General features: G+C 39.0%; 1 protein-coding gene across 23 annotated transcripts in view; it reads right to left on the bottom strand.

The window, feature by feature from the left end:
• ARHGAP24 (Rho GTPase activating protein 24) overlaps nt 1-17,980 on the bottom strand; it is an 826,886-nt gene that overhangs the window by 739,211 nt on the left and 69,695 nt on the right. For 10 of the 23 annotated variants that reach the window (XM_084973632.1, XM_021100782.2, XM_084973617.1 and 7 more), the window contains exon 1: nt 3,834-3,887. The exons of the other annotated variants lie outside the window; for them this stretch is intronic. The gene's annotated coding sequence lies outside the window, so the exon portion shown is untranslated. Of the gene's footprint in view, nt 1-3,833; nt 3,888-17,980 lie in introns of those variants that run through there. 23 annotated transcript variants of the gene reach the window in all.

Raw genomic sequence — 17,980 nt, forward strand, 5'->3', positions numbered from 1 at the left:
GTTGAATTCAAGTTCCCAAATCATAGATTTTTAAAATCTGGCATAGACGACATGACATCCTGGTGAGACTAAAATTGAGACTACCCACTTTATTCTCAGATCTCAACGAGTTTCTTCTATGATCTTTAACTTCCTAAAAACTATTTGGAAAACACAGTTTTCCCTGGAAAAAATTACTCTTGGGGCTAGGTATTAATTTTTTCTAAACTCAGTGAGAATGGAGCAAGCGCTATACTACTGTAAACACCTTTCTAAAAAATTAGGTACATCAGAAACGTGGCAATGAATTAATGCTATTTCTGAAGTTGTGAAGGAATTACACTCATTCCATGAGAAATAAACCAGGCTGCAGCTGCTGAAGGAAACTCATCTTCTCCAGCCAACAAGAAGTCTCTGTTGAGGCCAATCAGAATAAGAAATTGGCAAGAATGATTTTTTTTTTAACTAATTTCTTTGAAAACACGAAGGTAAAATAATTCGATTCTGGACTCTAATTCATTTGAACTGTAAAATTCAAGGGAGTTTAAATTTGTACTTTAATGTTTGTTGAGGAATTTCTGAATAGTGGGCAGAGATTTACATTTAAATTTAGGACATCTCGTCTTTTGGCATGTTATTGTTGGAATAGCTCCACGTGGTCATTTGATATTATTGCAAAACCTCTAATAAGCTTGGACAATGTAGCTAGATGGTAATTTGGGTTGGGAATAGAAGGAGGGATTTTCAGCTGTAGTACAGACTGGCCCTTTTGGACACTTCTAGGGGAATAAAGTGTGTCTCGCATGGTGTCCCAGGCAAATCCACAAAAGTCAGAGGTCGGGGAGGACCACAGCCTCACATGGTGGGGACAGGTGGTTTTGACAGACTGCAGATTTTCTCCTCTAGAACAAGAGCAGCAGTCTTGCATTTCATAAGTTTAATGGTTAAGCCCCATAAATAGAAAAACAAATCCCTGAAGACTATTTTGAGGGGCAGTGGGTCCGGATGTTCTTTCCTCCCTTCCGGTTTCCGTAATGGGGCATTTCAACCAGAAAGCTGGTGAGCTGATTGATGAGTTTGGGAGAGGAACTAGGTAGACTCAGTTCAGTCCCTATTGCCTCTCTCAGAGGGAGCCAGCTGCCCTGAGAGACGCTCCACCCTGCCTTTTGGTGGAACAGGGGTAGGCTCTACACAGGAGGCTACAAGCTGCCTGCCTCTGGCGGAGCTCAGAGTGTGGTATCAAGATGCCACCATTGCCACTTTCCAAGTCACAGTCAATCTTAGTTTATCAATCATAAAGGATAAAGGTAATATTTTGATCTCCAGCTATCCTACCCGATAAGTAAGGGGAGATTGGCATATACACATATAGGCATGTGTTATGAGCTTAAAAAGGGAAGCATAGCTTTCACTTACTAGTTACTTAAACAAGGTGAAAGAAGAGGACTCCACAAAATTCAGCCCAGTGAGATAATAAAGAGAAACTAAAGAGAAACCTCAATCTAGAGTTTAAGAGCCTTGGAGCTATACCAAAGGAAGATACTGGAAGAAGAAGAAGAAGAAGAGAAAAAAAAAAAAAACTTGCCTCCTCAAGGTTGCACTTGAAAAAAACTGAGCAAAATAAAATAAAAGTTCCAAGTACAGTATTTCACAACCTTTCAGGTTTTAAGTCAATAAAGGGGATTCCATGGAATTCTTTGAGCATCTAAGCTTAAGAGGCCAAGGGACATGCCTTAAAGTAGGAACTGGGCCATAGAAAAGCTATGATGAAACCAAAAGCAAAAGCAGAGCTGTTGGCAGTGACACTGTATATTAACCAAGAAGACAAAATGCCTTTTTCAACTTCCCTCATAACCTCACCTTTAGCATCTGCTGTCAGGCTGAAACACTCAATATGGTCATTTGTAAGACAGCAATGTATAGGTTGAGAAGTCAGAATGCTAAAGAAAATCAAGGAATGGGAAAGCAAACAAGGCATTTTCCTAACAGCATTTGGTTAATCTAGTTAAGCTTAATTGTGACCATATTGTCATGACCAGGGCAACATTTCTACTGGCCTTTACAGTTTGAAGGCACTTTTTATACGTCACTTCCAACAATTCTCTGATGCAAACCAAAGAGACATTATTCTTTCTTACCAAAAAATTTTAATTTAAAATCTAAGCTAAAGCTTACTCATGTCCATGGTTTAAGGTAAACTCATTTGCCACAACTAGGGATGGCTGATCAGAAGCAGAGAGCTTAATCCCCCATCTTCCTTCTAATTCAGTATTATTTTCTCTAACCCAGGTTTCATAAGCTGACAAATTAAAGAAGTGGTATTTTTCTCAGTAATATCTCAGCCCAAACTTGACCATTTCCTTTCTGACCACCATAGCAGGGTGAATCAGAGTTTCTTACTTCCCTAATGTGAATAATGAGATAACCACATCACATTGCATCCCTAATTCTCAAGTGAATTTACAAAAAGAAAGACATTATATTAATAAAAAAGACGGATGAAAAAAAAAGTTTTCATTTTCCAGTGCCACCCAAATGTCACCCATCTCAAATTCTCTAAAAGATTTAAAGGTGGAAATAAAAACATCTCAAGAGTGAATAATCATCCGAGCCTCCTGGCTCTGCCCCCCCCCCCACCATCAATAACTACCTAACTCACAAAAACTGTTCCAACAGATAAACAAGCTAAAGTTATATTTAACATTTAAAATTTTAAATCCATATTAAAATCACATCAGGGTAAGACTGAGCTCTTGACTGACATGACCTTTTAAAGTTGTGATCACGTGTATATGCGTGTATGGTGTGCACACACACACACACACACACACCACAAGCTGGTAACCTGATTTTATTCTGTTTAATCATCAAGTCTGAGTAGACTGGTGATTAGCTACCTTGACTCTGAGCAATTCAGAAGACTTGAGGAGCTAGACTCTTCCAGATAATTTTGACAGGAACTTTCCAGTTGTTTCTTTCACTGATGCAGGTCAAATCAGAAACATCTTCCCCCACTCCTATGTCAGAGGTAATATGTCGTAGGGAAAAAAATACCTCAGGAAGCCAACTCCTCTACCCAGGATGACAAAAGTACACACTGAGGACGCCAGCTTTTGTGTAGTTCCCGTCACCTGGAGAATTAGGATTCTTTTAGGTTTCCGCATTTATTTCCTCCTCTCGTCTAACTGCTGACAATCTTTCTCCATCTGTATCATTACCTCACAGTCGGCTGAAAAGACGAGAGTTGATCTACAGAAATCTTTTGATAAACCCAGGCTGACTGTGTTTCATCCTTAGATAATTGGCTTCACAGAGATGCTTTCGCCAAAGAATATGAACTATGCACTCAAGGCTGTTCTTCATAATTGAGGCTGACGTGTCTCACAACCTCTCGCCGGCATGACATTCACTCTCAACCCAGAGTTACGAATAGGAAGGTCACACGCTTAGTTTGTCTGCCGCTCACCCACCTGCACATGTGGGACCTTTGGATCACTGACACGCTATTTTTCAGAGGGCAAAAATAATATAAGATCTTCATTTTCACAGATCCCTGTAACAAAAACTACCAAAGACAGAAGAAAAGCATTCCACCAAACTTAAGACCACCAGCTATCTAGCCAAAACACAGCACACAATTAAAGCCAGGCTATCTCTCCTAAGAAAGTCATACAGCCTCAGAATTTTGTTTGGCAAGAGATAGTCACAGCTTTTTCACAGCAGCATTGGTTAGAACCCTTTACTGAAAGAAAAGACTAGGATTTTATTTGTATCAACTTTTGTGGCTTCCCTACACTATTGCTATTTACTTCCCACATAAACGATAAATGAATAAATTGTATCCGGATACTCACAGCAGAGAGCTCAGTTCTGGCCCTAACATCAGACGCCTCCGCTGCAGACTGAATGCTACTGTTGGGAGGTGCTTTTATTTTCCTAGCAAAGTAGCACCCTCTAGTGGCTTTTCCAAATTATCAAGAAGTAAACGCCAAGCATGTGACATAATTTGTTTACTATCCAATTACGCAATGTCAAAACACTCAGGTGAGAACAAAAGCTTGGTCTAGGCATTAGAGGAAGCATATTCCAACCTCACTGCATGCTTTCTGTAGGGATGATGGCTTTTAAGAGAAAATATGTTTAAACATCATTCCTCTTTCATTTATATAGTGTACTTCTAAGAAAAATATACCACTACTTGGAAATAGTTACTTATTATTCTATGATGATGATGATGCTATTACTGGTATCATTGTTTTCTTTTGCTAAGCATTTACTATATTCAGAAAATGTATTTTTTACACATTTTACCTCATTTAAAACTCACTATAGGGAGTTCCCTAGTGGCACAGCAGGTTAAGGATCTGGTGTTGTCACTGTGCAGCTTAGGCTGCTGTTGTGGTGCAGGTTCAGTCCCTGGACTGGGAACGTCAGCATGCCATAGATGTGACCAAAAAAACTCACTATAAATATATAACCGAGATTTATCCTCATCCTGTGTTACAGATGACAATACTGAGGCCCACATATATAATGTAAGTTGCCCAAGACTGAGCACCTAAGAAGAGGTCAAGAAAAACTGAGACTCAAACCATCTTTAGGTGTTCCCTCGAGCCACATCAGGTTAAGGATCTAGCACTGTCACTACAGTGGGTCCGGTCACAGCTATGGCAAAGGAACTTCCACGTGGCATGAGTGTGGCCAAAAAAAAAAAAAAAATCCTTCAGTGTTGGGAAAGACTCTTACTAACCCAATTTTGATAAGCAGAAATTACCAGTAGCTTTCACATGTATCCAGAATTATGGAAATGTAAACCCAAGGGAATTATTCAATAACATAACTAAAAGTGAAAATTTGTGTAAAGTCTTCATTTTATGTTAGAAATACAACCATTTTCTATAGCAAATAAGTCATATAGCAATTCTTGAATGGCAAGAAACATTCTCCAGAGAGCCAGCGTAGTTCTCATATTTTACCACAATGCCTTACGAGAGGGCACAACGCTTGCTCAGTCATGATATTTTATAAAATCAAAAGAGGTATATTGATTCAGTTAGGTATTCAATAAACAAGAATTGAATGGCTCCAGCTTTACCTCTAATTCGGACAGGCAATGAACCAAGATATTTCCACAATTCAAGCTGCTGTATGAATACTGAGAATTATCAGGCAAGAAAGACCCTTGAACTAATAATTTTTTCATGGCTGCAGTGTCCATATGTGCCATCTTAGAGCCACGTGTTTGATTCCAGTAGATAAAACTCTTTTTTTTTCCCCTACTATAAAGCATGGGGACCAAGTTACACATACATGTATACATACTTTTTCTTCCCATTGTTGTGTTGTGATGTAAGTATCTAGACATAGTTCTCAATGCTACACAGCAGGATCTCACTGTAAATCCATTCCAAGAGCAATAGTTTGCAAGCTCCCCCCACCCCATCCCACCCCCCGGCAGCCACAAGTCTATTCTCCAAGCCTATGATTTTCTAATATACAGCACAAACGAATGTTTCCACAGATACAACTCTTTTGGATATTTACACAAGGCTTGAAGAAACCTAGAGAGGCAAACAGGAAGAATGTTTATGAAGCATCCACTAGCTTCTTATAAGTAGTCTTGTTCTTCACACCTACCACTGTGGCAGAGGCTGCTTACTGTTCATCAAACCAATTTCCTTTTCTTCTGAAGCACATAGTTGACTATATTTCCAGCCTACGCGATACTTGAGTGAGACCACGGACCTTGGATTCTCACCACTGGAAAGTGAGCAGAAGCAGTGTTCTGCACTTCCACGCCCAGCCCAGGAAAATCTCCCTCTTGAGGTCCTGCGGGTCCCTCTCCCCTTCCAGGTGATGAGAATGGAGGAAGGTCCCAGGCCCCGTGGACACCGAATGCTGCCGCCAGCAGAGCCACCAAAGGAAGGAAGGGGCTGGCTCCCTGAATCGTTGCTTAGAGAAACAAAAAATGCGATAATCAGGATCATGCATTTTGCAGTTACGGGGAGTAAGAAACAAACTTCCATACACTTTGAGTCATTATGTAGCTTTGCATGTGATTGTTAGTTATAGCAGTAAGCTTTACCTTCGTGCAGGTATTTAATTTGCACAGCAAAGTTGTAAGTTTATGTCGATGGATCCTATGTTACAGGTGAAAAAAACCAAAGTTCAAATAGTTTAATAACTATCCTATGTATTCACAACCATAAAATTCAAACCTGGGCCAAACCTGTAACTCTCAAACTCTAAAATATATGCTCTGTCCTCTATATTACACTAATAGTTTATCCCTCTGCCTCTTAAGGGTAATGCAACTACCCTCGTTCTTTGTATTAATCAGCTTAGTTATATACTGCAGTAGCAAATGACTGAAAATCTGAGCTTTTGACAAGAATGAAATCATTTATGTCTGTGTGAGCTTCAGCTCCTGCCGAATGCCTTCTTCATCTTGGGACCCAAGCTGAAGGAGCAACCCGGATTTTGATGGAATAGCATAAGAAAAGAATATAGGTATATTTCGGTGATATTGTGGATTCAGTTAAAAGCCACCATGATAAAGCAAATATCTCAATAAAGCAAATCATACAAACTTTTTGGTTTCCAAGTACATATAAAAACCATGTTTTTACTATTCTGTAGCCTATTCAGTGTGCAATAACATTAGGTCCAAAATACAATGTACGTGCCTTAATTTTAAAAAAAAATACTTTATTGCAAAGTTCCCACAGCAGTAAGTGAGTTAAGAATCTGACAAAGGACTTCCCATCGTGGCTCAGCAGAAACAAATCTGAGTAGGATCCATGAGGTCATGGGTTCAATCCCTGGCCTCGCTCAGGGGGTTAAGGATCCGGTGTTGCTATGGCTGTGGTATAGGCCAGCAGCTACAGCTCTGATTCTACCTCTAACCTGAGAACCTCCATATGCCACGGGTGCGGCCCTAAAAAAAAAAAAAAAAAACAAAACAAAACAAAAGAATCTGACTGCAGCAGCTTGGGTATAGCTGCCGAGGCACAGGATTGATCCCCAACCAAGTGCAGTGGGTTAAAGGATCCAGCATTGCCGCAGCTGTGACATAGGTTGCAGCCGCAGCTCAGATTCAATCCCTGGCCTGGGAACTTCCATTGCTGTGGGTATAGCCATAAAAAAATTTTATAAAAAAGCTTTATTGCTAAAAATGCTAACCATCTTCGGTTAGTCTTAGTAGCGACCTCAAAGATCTCTGATCACAGATCACCAGGACAAATACAATAATAATGAAAAGGTCTGAAATAGTCCAAGAATTACCAAAATGAGACACAGAAACACAGAGGGAGCAAATGCTGCAGGAAAATGGTGCCGATAGCCTTGCTCAACACAGGGTTTCCACCAACCTTCAAAAGCACAAAAAACTGAGATACGCCTGGAATGGCAGAACTATATGATGGCTCTTAAATGTTGCCTCTACGCATATTCCACCGGCCTAGCAGGTCTGACCAAAGCTGCTGTTAATGAGGTCAAACAGAAAAGGGAAAAATAATTATGAAAAAGAATGTATTTGACTACTCCCTCACTCTTGGAAACTAAAAGTTCAAAGAATATTATCAGAAAGTTATGAGAAAGTTAAAAGAAAATAAATAGTAACCAAATGATGAAAAAAAGTAAAAGAAACAAACTATCAATGAGATTATATATTCTCCTTGACCATCCCCCAAAAAAACTAACAAAGCAGAGATATAAGTGAATTCAACTAGCACACCCGAATAGAAATTACATTTCTGAAACATCCCAATGAATATCTTAGAAACACACACACACACACACACACACACACACACACGTACACACATTCAGGTATTTTACACTGTATGTTGTAGGACAGCTCATGTCAACACAGAGACTATATTACTGAGTGAACAGAACAAGCAAGCCAAAGATATGTTTGCCAATTCATAAAAATTTTCAAAAAAGAAATGGGGGTAAGAGTGGGGACAATGACTGCAGAAAAAAATTGCACCACACAGGCATAGACAAGGAGGGCACGGCTCAGTTCTGGTAGGTGACATTCTCAGCCATCTCCTTAGCTCATAGTCCCACCTATGTTTTCAAATGAAATTTTTTTTTTTTTTGCTTTTTATTTTAGGGCCACACTCACAGTATATGGATGTTTCCAGGCAAGGGGTCAAATCGGAGCTGCAGCCACCAACCTACACCACAGGCACAGCAACAAGGGATCGGAGCCACATCTGCGACCTACACCACAGCTCACAGCAACGCCGGATCCTTAACCCACTGAGCGAGGCCAGGGATTGAACCCACATCCCCATGGGTCCTAGTCAGGTTCATTAACCACTGAGCCACTAGGGAACTGCAGAAGAAATTACTTTTTAAAAGTACGGTCAATCTCAAAACTTTCCTTTAAAACGACACATGCACATGCATGCTCACTGCAGCACTATTCACAATAGCCAAGACATGGAAACAACCTAAATGTCCATTGACAGATGACTGTATTAGGAAGATGTGGTATATATATACAGTGGAATACTACTCAGCCTTAAAGAAGAACAAAATAATGCCATTTGCAGCAACAGGGAGGAACTAGAGACTCTCATACTGAGTGAAGTAAGTCAGAAGGAGAAAGACAAATACCATATGATATCACTTACATCTGGAATCTAATATACAGCACAAATGACCCTTTCCACAAAAAAGAAAATCACAGACTTAGAGGATAGACTTGTGGTTGCCAAGGGGGAAGGGGAGGGAGTGAGATGGATGGGGAGCTTGGGGTTAATAGATGCGGACAATTGCCATTGGATTAGCAATGAGATCTTGCTGTGTAGCACTGGGAACTATGTCTAGTCTCTTATGATGGAGCATGACAATATGAGAAAAAAGAATATATACATGTATGTGTAACTGGGTCACCATGCTGTACAGTAGAAAATTGACAAAATACTATAAACCAGCTATAATGGAAACAAATAAAAATCATTATATAAAAGTATGGTCAATCTATCTCAAGTTATTAGTGTCTTATTAGCATATTAAATCAGACATATTGATCCAAATCTTTCATTTAAAATGTTTGATTCAATTTGCAGGCAATAATGGCCAAACACAGCAGAGGCATTATCTAATTCAGATTAACTTACTTCTCTTGCCCTGTTAAACAAATTGGTCTGACCATCTCTTCCTTCTCTAAAATCATTTTGCGTGTCCTAGTTTCATTGAGTATTTGATAAATGGATGAATGTGAGAATGAAATGGAAATTTCCTGCCTGCCAGCATAATATTTACATATTTAATACTTAGGAAGTTCTACAGCAAGATTCAGGTATTCTATCAAGTTTTAGAACCTGTAAAGAAAACCAAGATGCCACAAGAACAGTGAAAATATCAGTGAATCAGAACTAAACATCAACTTCTAATAAGTGGGAAGACCTAAGAAATCAATCACCAATAGAATAAACAAAATAGTTAAATTCAGCAATCATGTGCAGACCATCTATGAAATAAGTGCAATTATATTTTGATGCTGGTATTCACCATTAGCCTAAGAGCAAGATCCATACCTGTTTTAGCTGGCATATCCTTAGAACTCTGCATATCAATGCCTACAAAAAGAGCTCAGTAAATTCTGCTCAGATCAGAATATAAGAATGGTCCTTTGATTTATAATTATGATTTCACATAAAGTATCTTTGTTAATATTTAGAACACCCCTGAAGTTAGATTTATTGATCTCAATTTTATAGTGAGGAAACTCAATCTAGAAGGAAAAAAATGAGCTGCCCAAGTTCTCATTACTATAAAGAATCAGAATCAAAGTGGGAAAAAAATAGTAGGTAAATACATAAAGTATTCTGTCAGATGTAAGTGCTTGATACCACAATGAAAGAAGCATCACTGGATTGGTTAAGTTGAAGGGTGAGATAAAGGACACAAAATAAGAAATTTATTTCCATACAAAGGAGTCAGATGTTCAGAGGATTTTTTTTTTTTTAATAACAAACAACAGAAGATGACAGGAAACAGAATGAGCTGCAAGGAGGAGTCCAAATATATTTATCAGAACTGAGATTGATGTATCAATAAAGACGGCAGAGTTCCTAATAATGCCAGAAATTATGGGAATAAAATAATCAAATTTCCTCAACATTCTAACAAGGTCAATAAAATGGAAAAAAGAGGAGTTCGTGTCGTGGCGCAGCGGAAGCAAATCCGACTAGGAAGCATAAGGTTGCGGGTTCGATCCCTCGCCTCCTCGCTTAGTGGGTTAAGGACCCGGCGTTGCCGTGAGCTGTGGTGTAGGTTGCAGACTCGGCTCAGGATCCCGTGTTGCTGTGGCTGTGGTCTAGGCCCGCAGCAACAGCTCCAATTAGACCCCTAGCCTGGGAACCTCCACATGCCATGGGTGTGGCCCTAAAAAGAAAAAAAAAAGAGAGAGAGAGAGAGAGAAAGAGAATAAATCAAATGGATGCTTTGCCTTTGCAATACAAATTGTTTCCTAGATTTTAGAAATAATCCATAAAAGCACATCTTTAAGAATGAATGCTAGGTAATAAATATAGAGGGATGATAGGATTGGAGAATAAACCTTTTGCAACCCTAATGAAACAATAAATCTAGGCAACAATCATCAATGGCTGATGAAACAATTAGATGAAGGGCTGTGGGGAAATTATAATGGTAGATCAGCCAACAACATCAGAAGCCACCAATCAATCTTATCACGACAAGAGATAACCAGACTTGAGTTTTCAGATGTGATTCAATAAGAAATACATAGTACTAGCAATGAGATGTTCTTGCTACAAAAGCAAACATGAGTCTGATCGAGCTTCTAGACCTACCTGCTCTTTCATGGAAAATCCAGGGAATCAGAGGACCATGGTAAATGACACATCCTAGAACGCAAGTAGCTAAAACTAGGATGTATGAAATTCTAAAAACAAGGTACCTATTGTCTTCAACAAGTAAATGGCAAGGGAAGAAATAAACAGGAAGAAAGAACTATGACTAAAGAGTCTCACTGTGCACTTTTTTATATATGTCTTCATGTGAACCTTATTTGGGACCTGATTTAAATAATGCCAACAGTAAACAGCCATTTATGAGAAATCAGGAAAATGTGGATCCTGAATGGGTATTTAATAATATTAAGACATGACTGTTAATTTTGAGGGCTGTGATGAGGTTATAAAAATAGTCCTTACTTTTTTCAAAACATATGCTGAATTTTAGCAGATAAAATAAAAGACTGAGGTTTGCATCAGCATGATCCATGGTGGAAGAACGTAAAGATTACGGCTGAAATAAAACTGGCCATATGTTGGTAATTGTCGAAACGGGTTGCTGTTTCTTTACAGTATTCTCTCTTCTGTTTTTATTTTAAGTTTTCCATAACGAATGATCAAGAGAGATTACCTAATAAGTTTAGAGAGAACTTGCTATCTCTGTAACATAAAATGAATTTTCAAGGCATGGTGAGGCGTGAGATGCAGCATGGCAATAACTAGTTGCATCCCAAACCTAGAAATCTAGACAGAGGCTCATGCACGATACGGCTGGAAGAGCAACACACTGCTTTCAAGCTCCTCTTATCTCCGCTACCCCGGCTGGTTCTGGTCTCATGAAAACCTTCTCCACTTTCATTTGCCAGTCTCGCTTTGGTCTCCCCCTTTCATATACCTCTATCTCCTGACTCTCACACTGGTCTTCCTTTTCACAGGAATATTTGGAATCCCCAGGTCACACTGCACCTTTGGATGGTCATTGCCTGGACCCACCTGGCCCGCATCAATATCGCTCACCTATGAGATCCTCAAATTTAACCTGCCTACCCCGAGTCAGCATTGCTTACATTTTTTCTTAACCCTACTATTTGCCTAATTCTGTATTCCTGCCCACTAATCTTTATCCCTTATGATTTTCAGGGGTCACCTTTTTTCTCAGATCTGTTAACTACACATCCTCTCACCCATATGACCTCTTTGAGACATGGAGCAGACGCCCAGACAGCTTCTACCTTTCGGAACAAAAAAGCAAATAAAAAGGCAAGACTTGATAATCACCTCTCTTACTTGCCACACAGCTGAAAACCTGCCACTTATGCCAGGGTTGGGAGGAAAGAGGCAGCCACTCTTCCTGCCACAGACTCGCGACCTGCTATCACTCACAACCCTGCACGATGCTATGAAACGAAAACACGATTTCCATAGCAACCACCTTGCTGCCATCCGGACTTGAGGGAAGCTCTGGGAAACATTTGTTGGTGGTGGTTATAATGATTCACCACAAACTTGGCTGCGTTTCCCCAGGGCCCACCCTCGCTCAGTTCTTCTCCGCAGAGTTTCCAATAACTTCAAGGGGATCAGTACAAAGGAAAAGATACCTCCCAATAATCTGGCCTGTTTTTTCAAGAATGCTTATTTTAGCATGACTGGAGATGCAATTTAATTGAAGTCTTTTTTGGGGGGTGGCGGGGGGAGGCAGCAGGGCACCCGTTCTCCTTCTTCATCTTCAGTAGAGAGCATGAGGGAGAAAGGGTCACAGTTTGGCAGCTATGGACAGGCAGGGCTTTCTTTTGTGCAATCCTCAGATGAAAATACTTTTTTATTTACCAAACACTTGAACGTTGTATCTAGTTGCAAACAGCCTTTGGGAAACTAGTAAGCCAGACATCAGGGATTAGATCATAGGGCCTGCAGTACCATTAAAAAGGGAATCATAGAAAATTGGTTGTTTTGAACAGAGTATGATGAAAATCTGGAGCCCATACACCACATTTCAGAATTCTTAGGCTGAGACTCAGATGGGAATGAATCCGAAGAGGTTACAAAGAAAACACCTAAAACATATTCCTCTGGTTATATACTGAGTGGTGTTTATTCTGGATAGAAACACTTACAAAACAGGATTCATGGGTTACTTTAGGAGAAATGTTATGTGACATTCTATGTTTTATAATTTATAAGCATATATGTATACTACATTTAGGTTTGTCAAAGTCATAAAAATGTAATTAGCAATCTAAATATATTTCTACTTCTCTTAATATATACCTTTAAAAAGACAGTAAACCAGAGTTCCCACTGTGGCTCAGCAAGTTATGAACCCAACTAGCATCCATGAGGATGCTGGTTCAATCCCTGGCCTCATTCTGTGGGTTAAGGATCTGGCAATAGGTCACAGAATCAGCTCAGATCCGGTGTTGCCATGGCTGTGGCATAGGGTGTGGCTGCATCTTTGATTCAGCCCCTGACCCTGGTACTTCCATATGCCACAGGTGAGGCCATAAAAAGAAAAAAAAAATTTAAATAAAAATAAAGTCCACTTAGAAATTGTGATTTGCTGTCAAAGCTTTAGCATCTACAATTTTCTCAATTCTGGAAAAACTGTATCTCATGAAAGCTTGGCCAGAAAGTTAGAAAGCAACCTGAGGTGCATTCTATACTGACAGTCAAGGGGCTGGGGTTTTAGCTCTGGTTCAACTATAAACGAACATAGACTAGACTAGAACATAGACTAGACTGTAGATGAACATAGAACATAGCATTTCTGAGCCTCAATTCTGTTGCATGTGAGCAATTTGTGCTTTCTGCTTCCAAAAGGATTTGCATGACTTCATAAATTAGAAAGGTTGTGAAACTTGAGAATTCTAGTTTTAAAAAATTCACAGCAGAAGGCTGACCGTCTAAAAAGATAAATGGGATTAGCTGTTACAGGATTTCTGAAAGAAACTAATTGCTAGATTGGGATGCTGCATTTGATCAAAAGTTTCCTGGTGAAAATAATTTTTTAAAAGAAAAACAAATTCAACAGCAAAAACGACCTGATTCCTGGAAATTGACTTAAATAGGAATTAATTCCTCTCCTGACTATAATAGAGAATCTGGCTAACATTGTAAGAAATATGTCATTTAATCAATTACAGCTTTATAAATGGCAAAGAAACGGTGCTCTCATGCAGGTTTCAATTATAAGCCCTCTCAATAAAGACATTAAAACATAAAAGGATACTGGGATGAGAGACTGTGGCCTAGAAGTAGTGTTCCCTCATGACTTCACCAAAGAATAGAAGAAGAAAAAAAAAAAAAAAAAACTCTTCCTCAAATATCAGATGCCTTAAGAAAACTTTATGCAAAGCAGCCTTCTGATCAGCATAAACTGTTTTCTCTAACGGATTTGTATTGCATCTAGGCTATAATGATAGCTGAGGTTCAAAATATAAGCCTTAGATATCAGAGATAAAGGAGGTAAACTATTTGTTATGTTGTGGAAAATGCTTGGTATTTTGCCTATAGACAGAAAGCTAATCTGCTCTGTATGCATAGAGATATAAACACCACCCCAAAGTGAGCTAATTAAACAAGGACTTGAAAACTTTCCACACATCTGCACGTTAACTGTGTAGTACAGAAGAGTACTTGCACATGTAGCAATTTATAGGAGTCCTTTCATATTAGGGTTATAACCCTTCATTTGAAATTTCCATTATTGTTCTTGCACAATATCATTTGCGTTTTGACTTTGTATCTGGTGTCTTTTGTCATCTTAAGCTATATTTATTTTTATATGATGAATTCTACTTGCCTTTTCCTTTATGTTCTTAAGTTTCCTATCTTGCTTTCTGCTGTGCTTCCTGTTTTTTTCACTATTTCCTTTTATTGGTTAAGGTTTGGTCCATCTGGAATTTACCTGAACATATGATGCAAGGATGGGATCTAACTTTGTGTCCTTCCAGACAGGCTGCCAATTAGAACAGCACCTTAATTAAATAAACTTGGACTGGGTTCTATTTAAAGTGTAAAAAAGGACACACACTACTTGAAACTTTTTTATTGATATGCATTCGTGTTATGCTCCCTAGAAGAATTTCTGGCCAATAGATCTAGGTGCTTCTTGAAACTTATGCTACTTACAAAATAAAATTACATCACAGAATCAAATGACGCTGACTATCTTTAAGCTTAATATAATCTAAGATAGACAGAAATCATACTTTATTCATTCTGTATCCCACTATGATTCACGGATTACTTTTTATGTATTAGGGATTCAGCAATACTATTTAAATTAGCACTGTGGAAGCAGAGCATGTATCTAATTTATCCAAGAGAAGTGAGGCTATTTTCGAAAAGAAAAGAGGCTCAAACGCAACTACATATGTTCCCCCAGAAAACTCATTTTGCATGTGTGATAACGTCTCATAGTTACTGACAGTTGAGCACACTGATGTGGTTGATGTTTTTATGGCTGCGCCCACAGCATGTGGAAGTTCCTGGGCCAGGGAGCCTTATTAACCCACTGTGCCCGGCCGGGGACTGAACCTGCGTGCCAGAGCTCCAGAGACCCTGCCCCACAGCAGGAACCCCACGTACTACCTTTTCTGTTGAGATTGAAATAAACTTCTATTTAGTTTCTGCGAGCTGGTTTTGTTTTATGCAACTGAAACCAATCCCAACTGAGTCCATTAATCAACGAAACGGATAATGACAAGCAAAAAAAAAAAAAAAAAAAAAGATACATAATACATCATAAAATTGCTTAGAAATAGAATCGTACAATTTCTCACCAATCTGTAAAATAAAAGCCACAGGACTTTTATTATGATATAATTTATCATCCAAACTAGGACTCTTAAGAGTGAAAGAGGGAGTTCCTGTCGTGGCGCAGTGGTTAACAAATCCGACTAGGAACCATGAGGTTGCGGGTTCGGTCCCTGGCCTTGCTCAGTGGGTTGACCCGATCCGGCGTTGCCGTGAGCTGTGGTGTAGGTTGCAGATGCAGCTCGGATCCCGCGTTGCTGTGGCTCTGGTGTAGGCTGGTGGCTACAGCTCCGATTCGACCCCTAGCCTGGGAACCTCCATATGCCGTGAGCTGTGGTGTAGGTTGCAGATGCAGCTCGGATCCCGCGTTGCTGTGGCTCTGGTGTAGGCTGGTGGCTGCAGCTCCGATTCGACCCCTAGCCTGGGAACCTCCATATGCCGTGAGCTGTGGTGTAGGTTGCAGATGCAGCTCGGATCCCGCGTTGCTGTGGCTCTGGTGTAGGCTGGTGGCTACAGCTCCGATTCGACCCCTAGCCTGGGAACCTCCATATGCCGTGGGAGCGGCCCAAGAAATAGCAACAACAACAACAACAACAAAAAAGACAAAAAAAAAAAAAAAAAAAAGTGAAAGAGATCACTAAAGTTGTATAATTTTTGGAAATATTTACTTACTGACAGATAGCTTTATTTGAAAAATGTATTTCTTGCTAAAAAAATAAGGTATTGTACAAATATTAAAACATGTTTAAAAATCTTCATATTAATTATCTAAATATTTTTAATATCTGAATATTTTAAAATGCAAAAAGCAGAATAATTAAATAGCCTTGATATTCATTTACATATTTGATCAATTTCTTAGCCATATCCATCTAATCCTGGGTCACTGGTAATTTTTTCTTTCTTTTTTTAGAGTCTCACTCACGCATATGGATGTTCCCAGCCTCGGGTCGAAGCAGAGCTGTAGTGGGCGGCCTACACCACAGCCACATCAGATCCTAGCCGAGCTGCGTCTGCGGCCTACACCACAGCTCACGGCAATGCTGGATCCTTAACCCACTGAGCAAGGCCAGGGACAGAACCTGCGTCCTCATGGATGCTAGTCAGATTTGTTTCCACTGAGCCGCGACGGGAACTCCTGGTATTTTCCTGACTGATATAATTTTTCTAGTATGCTTTTACTGGTTTATTTGTCTTACTGTGTTTTCCCCCACAAAAGTGCCTACAATCCTCTTCAAAATTGCATTTTATAGTCAATAAATTTTAAAATATTGATACTTTCAATGAACTTTTCTGTGTAGGCATGTATTTTTAAAGTAAAAAATATTCTTACTCCAATTTGAGGCTTTTTTAAACAGTATAAAAAGTTAAATACTTGCTAAGTAACCTGAATTCATAAATTATTTACGATTCATGAATTATAAGTTCATTTTACAGTTTTCCTCTCAATCTTTTACCCAGCTCAATCTTTGATCTAATTCAATAAATTACATTTAGCAAGTCTTTCCATGGTGTCAAGTTCAGTTTTCATAGCAACAACTATTATTGTAATACATTCAGGTAGATTTTTATAATATTTAAGTATGGACCTTAGAAACACAAGTTTAGCCAGCATAAACCAGATTGGGAACAAATACAATTACTCTTGGTCATCACTGTGGAATCTGCATGGCAGAAGTCCCCAATTTGATATAGAAAATATGAAGTTAGAAATATAAGTCTCCCTTTTAAGAAGAGAATTAACTCAAAAAGAAAATTATGCAGTAATTACTAGACTTCTTGTCAGAAGCAGTGAAACAAATTGTCCCTGCTTTGAAATATCTACGGTACCCGGTAATGTACAAAACTTCTTACCAGCTTTGCTAAGATAACATCAATGGCTTTGACACAAATTATATTGTGCTATATTCTGCTGTCTTTTGCTGCCAATATTTTATGACAGTCAGTGTCTAAGGAGAAGATTCCTCAGACACATATATTTTATTTTAAAACATAAGTCCTAACTCCTTCATATATTTTAAGTTTTATAAAATTATGGAAATTACCAATACACATCAGCCTAACTAGTAGGGAAGAAAAAAGAATAGTTCTGAACTTTTGCTCCCTAGTACTTAAAACGAGAGTCTCTTGCAGTAAAAACAACCAGGTATTTTTCAGCAACATGGATGGACCTGGAGATTATCATACTACGTGAAGTAAGCCTGACAGAAAAAGACAAACTTCATAGGATACCACTTATATGTGGAATCTTAAAAAAAAATACAAATGAACTTATTTCCAAATCAGAAAGAGATTCACAGACATAGAAAACAAACTCATGCCTGCCAAAGGGGAAAGGAAGATGGGGGAAAGAGAAATTAAGTTGGGATTAAAATGTACACCCTACTATATATAAAATAGACAACCAACAAGGACCCACTGTATAGCACAGGGAACTATCCTCACTATCTTATAATAAACTATAAGAG

The sequence above is a fragment of the Sus scrofa genome, chromosome 8, assembly GCF_054392235.1.
Source record: "Sus scrofa isolate SSC_HxYL_T2T_F1_AM1 chromosome 8, Sscrofa_HxYL_maternal_Yorkshire_Landrace_v2.0, whole genome shotgun sequence".
NCBI lineage: Eukaryota > Metazoa > Chordata > Mammalia > Artiodactyla > Suidae > Sus > Sus scrofa.